At 43.7% G+C, this 9,869-nt stretch overlaps 1 long non-coding RNA gene across 1 annotated transcript; it reads left to right on the forward strand.

The window, feature by feature from the left end:
- The first annotated feature begins 2,404 nt into the window (after positions 1 to 2,404).
- LOC147697255 (uncharacterized) lies at positions 2,405 to 8,162 on the forward strand. The gene is made up of 3 exons (XR_015299150.1): positions 2,405 to 4,219; positions 6,749 to 6,828; positions 8,086 to 8,162. It is a non-coding gene; the product is annotated as an uncharacterized LOC147697255 (long non-coding RNA).
- Positions 8,163 to 9,869: the final 1,707 nt, after the last annotated feature.

Raw genomic sequence — 9,869 nt, forward strand, 5'->3', positions numbered from 1 at the left:
TGCGAAACTTGCAAAAATGTTGGCACTCGACCTTCTCCCATTTTCATTTGTTGAGGCAGTGGGATTTCGGCAATTAGTGGCAACACTCGCCCCAAAATGGGACGTTCCCAGTCGCTACTATTTTGCAAGAGTTGCTATTCCAGCACTACACCACGACGTGCTGGGATTGATTGGGAAAGCCTTACAACAGAGTGTTGTCCATTGTATCCACCTGAAAACCGACATGTGGAGCAGTCGCGAAGCCACAGCAGATTACATGTGCATCACCGCACACTGGATCTCTTTTGCAGGTGTGAAAGACAAGTTAACATCAGGCCTTCTTGACGTTGCTGGGATTTTCAATGACACTCGCAAACATGCAACTGTAGCCATGTTTGGTATGGAGAAAAATCATACTGCTGACAACATTTTGTCTGACTTTAACAGCAAGGTCTTTGAATGGCTGAAACCAAGAGGCCTTAAGATTGGTTTTGTTGCCAACGACAATGGCAGTAATGTAGTGAGGGCAATGAAAGATGGACAGTATTTCAGGGTACCCTGTTTGGCACACTGCATTAACTTAGTCGTGCAAGACTTTCTGAAAAATGAACTCCAAGTCAGCACCATACTGACCATCTGCAGAAGAATATGCACACATTTTAACCATTCTTTCAAAGCGCGGAAGCTGCTACGCGTCATTCAGCGGGAGCATAATTTGCCAGTCAAAGCACTGATCCAGGAGGTCCCAACACGTTGGAACTCGACTTATTTCATGCTTGAGCGTCTCTTTGAGCAGTACATACCACTGAATGCTTATGTAATGTCAAGAAGATTAGTGGATCCTACTGTTAATCTTAAAAGCCTGACCGTTGAGATGTGGCAGTGGGACATCATTAAATGCTTGACAGAGATGCTACAACCTTTTGAGGTGTTCACACGTGCAGTTAGCAGGGAGGACTGTACTATGGGCCAAGCCATCCCATTGTTGTACATGCTCGAGCAACAGCTGAAGGAGGTCTGTGAAACATACGAAGGTGACGAAGAAAAAGTTGATGCATGTACCTTGGCCAAGGCCTTACGCAACCGCTTATCTGTAAATGCAAGGCTTAAAATGATTGTGTCAGATCCAAATTACATAACTGCAACAATCTTGGATCCACGGTACAAATTGTTTGTCAGCAGTAGCGCAGTCATTCCTTTTTCAGATGGGGATGTTGCCAATTACAAAAGTTCCATAGCTGTGGAAGCTAATGATTTCGAAACTGAACGGCTGTTACTTAAAGGCCTGACAGTGCCAGCCCAGGACAGTCAAAGTACTCCAGGCCATCCTCCTGAGGCAACTCAGGCAAGTTCATCAGAGCATGAGAGCGGTGCGTCCGCTTCCCAGCAGGCACCAACAGTACCAAAAGCAGCACCTACACGATCTGATTCAGCAGACACAACCAAAAGCATAACTGCTTTTTTTCTACAGAAGGGGATGGGTAAGTCCGTTGCTGTTGCAAAGGGGAAAGAGGAGCAGCAAAGCCGAGCACCAATGAACAATGAGCGGATGGTTCAGGCCTATCTGGATGACACAACAGAGGTGTTCATGGAGCAAAGCCCATTGGTCTATTGGTATGAAAGAAGGAGACAGTGGCCAGTGCTGAGCAGGCTGGCGATAAAGTATTTGGCTTGTCCTGTAGCCAGTGTCGCCTCTGAGCGGCTTTTCAGTGCTGCTGGTGCCATTGTGACATCGAAAAGGACCAGTCTCTCCCCCAAAAGCGTCGAGAGGCTGACAATGATAAAAATGAATCAACACTTCATACCACCAGACTATACTGTACGTGAATCAGAGCAGGATGAAGAAAGCGAGCCCGAAGAATTCATCACTGCTGGGTTACATGACCTACTGCTGTCCGGACCCACAGAGTTTGAGGACGAGCACCTCTTCCCTGACCAATCGGCTGTTAAATTGTGACTTTTTTCCTTCTTTTATTTGTGTTATTTATTTTCTTATTAAAAATGACTTTCTGGTGCAAAACTGCTAATCTTAAAATAAAAAGCTCAACCAAATCCATCCCCACCACTCATTCTTTTGATGTACCTACTGGAGTTGCACACCTGTGCATTTATTTTCGCTGTATCTTTTTTAGTTACCTCCTGGAGTTGCACGCCTGTGCATTTATGTTCCATGTTGACTGCACTCCTCAGAGTCTTGCTCCATCTTCTTGACTCCCACTCAAGTCAATACAATTCCATCTTGGCAGCCATACATTTGATGTTGTAGATGGAGTATAGTACAATAACAATAATGTAGCCTCTAACAGTCCCTCCATAATAAGTGAACCGTACATGACTACAGCCATCCTCTATTTCATTTGAAATCTGCAACTCATAATAACTGCCTTGCTGAGTCTTACTCTTAAGGCTACCACCTCTGTCTGCAGGCATTCAGAGACGACTCTTCTGTGTCAAAAGAAACTTGAGCAGGCATCCACAACTGAAGTCAACTTGTTGTGATGACTCGCATTACAAAGGCTCGGCAGCATCTGTGATCAATCTTCTGACAGTGAAAGAGAAGAGCAAAACAGGTATAAAAATGAATGATGCCATGCATTGCATTGGATGTATTTTTTTGCTGACTCGGAGCTAATGTGCATGGAGTTGAAGTATACTAGTAACTTCAGTTCAGACTCACGTGATAGCCAATTTTTCCATGTTATTTACTAATAATAGAAATTATTTACGCACTTGTGTTCCTACTACTACAGATGCAGTCAGGACTTAATTTATCGTAGTCACTCACTACAGACTGAGTTGCTGATGATAATGATGGTGACCACCATATCTTTGCTGTCAGGCAGTTGGATCTGAGCTGATTGATGCACGATGTTTCTTGGAGTGGAATACAAGGTAATAAATAAATATAAATAAGAGTCACAGCACAGTAGACCCAGGCTACTACATGTCTGTGCACAGTGCTGTGGTAGAGTACAATAGTGGTATGATTGATGACTGAGAATGACGCATTGATTTTGTTGATTAATTTTGTAAATGCTAGGTTGCTTTTTCAATTTCATTCACCTTTCTGTGGCTCTGAAATTTTTAGGGAAATGCAGTTTGTATAACGGCCAAACCTGTGTCGTCGTGGGCCTGTTGTTGTGTCCTGGCTCCTGTCTTTTTTTGTACTTCTAGATTAAAAATGATATGCAACTAGTAGACTTATACAAATTGTATCCAAGCCGCCTCAGTCTGAAAGTCCTCTCATACGACTACTCCTCTTGTATTGTTTTTTTTATCTTCACTGTATTAAAATTTGTTTAGGTCATTCACATTCTTTTGTATTTGCCTTTTCTTTTTCAGGCTGGACATCTTTCACGGTTCACCCACTGCTTTATAGTATGAGCATCAACTCTCACCCTTACCACAAATCCTCATCATCAAGCAATTGGATTGCGGGAAACCAAGAATCATATTCAGCGTGTCCTTTTCTTACGTCCATTGCTTAAATCATTAGCTAGCGGATCAACATCATAAATCATCGTCTTCATTGTTTTGCTTTTGTTGTCTCCAATCTCCATGCGTACTGTTTTTCTTTCTCAAACCTTTCCCAAAACCCCCGTACCCATCCATTAAACAAACCCTAACCCTCTTCCCCCGGGCTGCGTGGTTACATTGAGGTGTGATGTTTCTTACATTAAATATACACCAACAATTTGATCACGCGCTTGCTGGGGCAGATGTGGTCAAAGCAACAATAGTGAAATGTCAACAAGGCATGGCCAGGATCTTCTGCGGCTTCCCAACTCAAGCTCTGTGTATAACGCCAAATAATTTACCATTAACATCAAACAACGAATGCATCTAATGAATTGGCGTAATTTTTTGGGTTTAAAGTGTAAAGCATTATGATTTTTAGAAAAGTTTGACGTTGCCGTGAGTACTACAAGTAAAGTTGAACTTCTTATCTTCTCTTGCACTTAGTTTCCAGTCCCCAAAACCATTGTTTTGTTTCAGTTTAGCAGTTGCAATATTGGGTCACCCATGCAATGTACTGTACTTACTTATACTACCCCCACATTGTCTGTCACGCAAATGACTGTCTCTTTCTTTTTGTCGCTACTGGCAGGGTCTGTCTACTACTATCACAGAAGTTCTGATTCTGAACCACAGATTCTTCGCCATTGTCTTGGAAATCAAATGCAGCCCTTGCAGTGCCACACTTCATGATAAATCATCATCATCTCATCAGCAATCACAGGTAAGATAAGTTTGCAGTGAGGTATAACGCAAGACAGACTGGTCGTTCTTCTAATACTACAAATACAACTCGGTGAGGGTTTACTGCATCTATCTGTTTGCATGTTAAAGATGTGGGCAATATATTTTATTATTAAAAAGCACTGTCCGCCGACCTGCATGGCCAAATTAAACCTTGCGAGGTTGCACAACGTACATTATTTGGTGAAACACTCCCCCCTCCAACCCCACAAGAAACGCAAATGAACTTCAAATGTTTTCTTTTTAACATAACTTTGTGTCTCGTTTATTTTAACATAATGTAATATATAACTAAAGATGATACAAAAATAAAATATATATAAATCCTACACCACAGCTGTCCCCCTACCCGCCTCCCCTAACCCCAACCAAATTCCCACGCTCAATGTCATGTAAAAAAAAAGTAAAAACCCAACACCCAATTCCCACCCACCAACAAAAGGATTGAAAAAGGGGCAAACAGGGTCCATCTCATAGCCGGCGGGCTTTTAAGTGTTGATCCACCAGGATCTTTACACGCTCCTCTATTTGTTTTTTAGTCTGACTGCTTTGAGCCTCCAGCCTGGCTACCCGGAGGAGAATTTTTCGCTGGAACTGGCGGCACCTACATTGGCAGCCATGTTGTTGTGGGGGGGTGGACGATGCGGGGAAAATCTGGCGGCGGGCGGCTGCCTGACCACGCCGACGTACTCCTGCAGGCTTGGGGGCCGGGGCATTGGAAGAGGCAGCAGCTGCTGCCGCCGCCTCCTCCTCCTCCTCCTCGGCCTGAGCCACCAGCCGACGGTAGGCCTCAACGATGGCCTGCAGTTTCCGCTGACGGGCCCGGACTGCCAGCTCCTTCCTTGTTGGTTTAGAAGGAGTAACTATAAAGGAAGAGACAGAATTGTTGTAATCAAAAATCCCAGCAAATCAAGAACACAAAATGGATCCAACACATAGTGGGCGGCACAGTACAGTAGCAATAGCAAGCAAGTTGAGTACCTAAAATGTTGTTTTATCTATCTTGAACATTCTACGCCTTATATACTTCATTTGTCTGCCTTTTTGGCACGGCATTATGCCTGCCCTAGTAACATAGCATGGGTGTACTTCAACGGTCACATACGAACACCTGTCTTTTTCATATCTCGTTTTTTTATATCATATACTCTGTGCTTCCGGGAAAAGTGACAGTCTCAAACTAACATTAAATTAACAGTGGCCAGCTAGTACTAGTAAATGTCTACTCTAGAGACTATCATTCTTTATATCGCCAACAAACGTTAGGTGGTTTGTGTTTCGCCAGCAACGACCCGGAATGCATCCAGTCGTCCCCTCCTTCCCTTGCCTTTGTGTTTAACCAAAACACCGCTGCCAACACTAGTATCCACTATCCACTAACCACCGATATTGGATGTGTCTCCCACCCACGCAGGCAGCTGTGTTTTCCCCTTTCTATGCTTCCACAACAACCCACGCATCCAACTGCTCTCAAACACCTGCATTGCTGATTCCAAAGTATCCTTCTATATTATATGATTAGAGCTTTTTCCTTGCACCTTTCATCATACTTAAAATCAATCTCATGTTAATCCATCGCGGTCATGTAATGTTGTGGATAAGACTTTTTTAGTCTGCCACCAACCTTTCACAGCTGAGTTGTAGTCACATAGAAGAGGCCTGTATAACTAATTTTATCAATTCTGGCCGGTGGTAATGCTTTTGCTAAGCTTGGTAATGAGAACGGTGGCGTCATATATTGTCCAGTAGAACTTCAAGTTCATTATAAATATCAGAGTACAGTGAGGAAGTTTTCCCCACACACCAAGTAATGCGGATCACTATTGAATGTAACTTACCATCGCCCACCATTGTTGTCTCCTCCCCCGCTGCTGCCGGTGCTGCTGTAGGTGCCTCTGGTGGTCCTCCATTCCCCTCCGGGATCGCCTCTGCTGACGGCGTTGCAGCGCCGCTGCCCCCGTCGGCACTGGTGGATGGTACCGGTTCTGCAAAAATAAAAATAAGTAATTAAGCCCCCATTGTACTTGTTCACCAAGAACGGAGTTCTGCAAAACAGTTAAGTACAACGTAATCAGTAGTAGTCCACATTGCCTAGTACAGCAGAGTAAGTAACACACTACACATATTAGCATTTATTTGGTATGGTATGGTACCCAAGCTCATCTCATCTATACTGCTACTCTAGTCCTTGGAAAGTTAGACTGAACCATGTAACCTAACCAGTTTGTACATCAATGACATGTCTACAGTTTTGCGCATGCTACCTCACAGCTTGTTGCGCAGTACGAGAAGACGCCTTTGAGGCCACATGATAGTTCAAAGCATACACCTGAAGAGTTTGGAAAATAGAGGCCCGTATTTACTTTTTGAATGTGGATTGTGGAATCCAGTTTCCTTACAGCCTCAGGTTACACCTTTTTTTTAGCATGACAGCTAAAAAGTTGAATAAATGTATGTAATGTTTTCATACTGTCTAACGTGCACCACTTTTGTCATTATCTTTCGGCAGATGAGAAGATTTCCTTCTACGAAGCAAAGATTTCCAGAGCTTACCAAAAAGAGGCATATGCAACCAGTATACGTTCAATGGTGAGGGGTCTCCGACATTTCCCACATTTCCCTATCGTGCACTGGTAGCTGTACAAATGTAGAATACTTTTTATTGAGCCTTTTTTAACTCTGGATTTTTTCTGGTGGCCCTGCCCTTGACGTATTTCACAGAACAACTTAAAAACATTGATGTTACTTACTTAGTTACTTCTAACAAAATAAAGGTTTTGAAGTACCACATTGACTCGGAAGTATATTTTCAGTGTCTGTTGTCTTGTAGACTTACACGAGAGAGTGAGAAAAAGGGGGTTACTTAGGTTATGGATTGTGTAATAAAAGCATTTGGCATCTTCCTATTGGGGTTCAGGAAAGGGGTAATTGAATAATTGACCAATGACTGAGCCCATATAGGTTGTCGTTCATTGAATTGTGGGTTCCTCTGAGTTCTGTGACTGAGGTGTAAGACTGTAAGTAAGTAAGGTCCAACCTGCCTATCAACAACAACATCCAATTTTGGGGTGCATACATAGTTATGTATGTGACTGCATAGAAGAATACCCGCAAGAGTAGTAGTGGTATTCATTACTAACGCTTACAAAATAGTAGACCAACATCTGCATGCATACTTGGTTGGTGTCAATTGGCAAAGAAGAGACATTACAGAGGAAAAAGCATAAGACAGGAGTGGACCCTGTGCCTTCCGCTATTCGATCACAGATTTTTTGAAAAGATTGATACCTTAACTAAAGAGTGGGCAACAGGGCAAGCTTACCTACAGACAGTCTAGTAGTAGCACAGAGAGTCATAAGAGAGGCTCTTTCAAGGAACAGAAAGGCAGGGACAGATAGTAATACCCAAAATTTTGAAAACATAAAACAAAAACAAGCATTTGTCAAAATTTAGTTAGGTGAAATGTCATTAATCGGTTGGAAAAAAAGCTCCGTTAGAAAGTTAGGGAAATATCATTGTTCCAAAAGTAAACACTGTTGGACTTACTAGGGACAGCAGCAGGATCCTCAGTAGAGGAGCTCTGTGCCTGTGGTTCTTCGCTTTCACCCGCCGACTCGGTCCCAGTCTTCTGCTTGCCCCTGGGTTCTGTGGTTCATGTAAGAAATAATAATAAAGAAAGAGGAAAACATTGAGTGCTGTGAAACATAGACAGCATTTCAAAAACCACTGCTACAACATTAAAAGAAAAAAACATTGGTCTACCAAATGACTACTGCCTTGCATGATTCACTGACTAGTGTACTTGGTGAAAACAAATCAAATGTTCCATAAACATTCTGATTGCAGATTACTAAGTAACACAGAGGCAGTAAGACCTGAACAACACCACAGATTCAAGAATGGGGTAATCAATCAATTATCTGTAAGTAGCCATTTCTTTTTCATTTTTTGCCAGCAAAATGCATAGATCACAAGGAGGAGACATGCTTAACTTTGTGCATACTAACTAACACGAAATTGTACGTTCATGGCATCATATTTTGTTTTGCTACTGACTGAATGCTACTGCTGCCCTACCCACTCAATAAACAAACTACATCAGTTCTATGGAGGGCTGAGGCAGGGGCGGCTATAGGCTCATGGTGGTCCTGGACTCCTGGCCAGGGAGCGTAGGTGGGGGGCCCGGAAGAGGAGGTCGGGGCGGAGCACGGAGGCCAGTGAAGAGGGGGGAGTCAGGGTGTTTGGAAGTGGAACAGAGCCGGAGGCACCAAATCCCTGCCAGGGGCCGCCACGCAAATATGTATCCATCCTCTGAGGATTATTAAATTAAGGATATATATTGGTGGGGTGGCCCCTGGCGTTTGGTGGCCCTGTGCAGTTGCACAGCTTGAACATGCCTAAATCCGGCCCTGGCTGAGGTAAGAAGAACAAAGTAACTTTTGCATTCATTGCCAGAGGAGTATTATTCATGCAGAAGAGAAGGCCGTGAAAAAAAGATACAATATGCATTGCAAACACGTACAATTATCCATCAACGGCTATTTCACTGACGGACAAAGGAAGGACAAGACTCTATTAATAGCATTAACTAACTTCAGTTCCCTACAATAAAGAAAATCTCACACCAATAAACAGCAAAAGCTAGCGCCAAATTGAACACGCAAGAGTCAGTGAAGATGAAGAAGCGCAGCATAGACCAGTGTCATACAATTACAGTAGATATAATAACGGAATACATCGGAAATGTAACTAGGAGCACCAGTCATCGCGTTACTTATTCAGCCAAGATTTACAAAGATACAACAACAATACTTATACTACTATAGAGATATATTATACACACACTTTTTTTTTTGGGTAGCCACTCACCAAGACCCACGACCTCGACGCCAAGCAGGTCCAACAGGTCCTGCTCCCGGTCCAAAATGTCTGCCCAACGGTGGGTCAGCTGATGGTGGGTACGCCGGATACCGGAGCAGCGGAAGACTGCCCGGCGCACCTTCACCCACCGCCGGAGACGCTCCTCAATATGCTGGTAGCCGGAGCCGGGCCTGCCACCTGCTGCCAACATCAAGGGGAGGTAGCGCTGGATAAAAAAAACCAGGGCAGCCACCTCCTCCTCCCCAAAAAGTTGGCGGGGCCTCACCCCTAGGGGGCGCATTCTGCCGCAAGGCAGCCTAGTTTTTTGGGGCACTGGCGCCTTGCCCTTTGAGCCGCCGCTGCTGCTGGCGCCCTTGACCATGGTTCTGGGTGGAGGGTAGAAGAAAACTAAAAGTTCAAGACAAAAAGGTAGGGGAAAGAAGAAGCAAGGTAAAAGAACAAGAAGGAAGTAAAAAGCAATAGAAAAGTTGTAAAAGTAGAAATAAAATGAAAAATATAAACCTAGGCACAGAGAGAAATAGGTAATAACTAAAGAAAGTTAGAAAAAGTGGGTAAAAAGACAAGGATTAAAGAGATTTTAACAGGATGCAAAAGTAGGCCCAAAACCATAGCCAGAGTGTGTGATCCAAGATGGCTGCGCCCATCGCGACCGCATGGGTAGGTTCGCGCGATATTTAGCGCGATCACGCACTTTTGTAGTGCGAACGAGAAGATGAGTTCCCGAACATGTCTTGCACAACGCGACCACG

The sequence above is a fragment of the Lissotriton vulgaris genome, chromosome 8 (genome assembly GCF_964263255.1).
Source record: "Lissotriton vulgaris chromosome 8, aLisVul1.2, whole genome shotgun sequence".
Classification (NCBI taxonomy): domain Eukaryota; kingdom Metazoa; phylum Chordata; class Amphibia; order Caudata; family Salamandridae; genus Lissotriton; species Lissotriton vulgaris.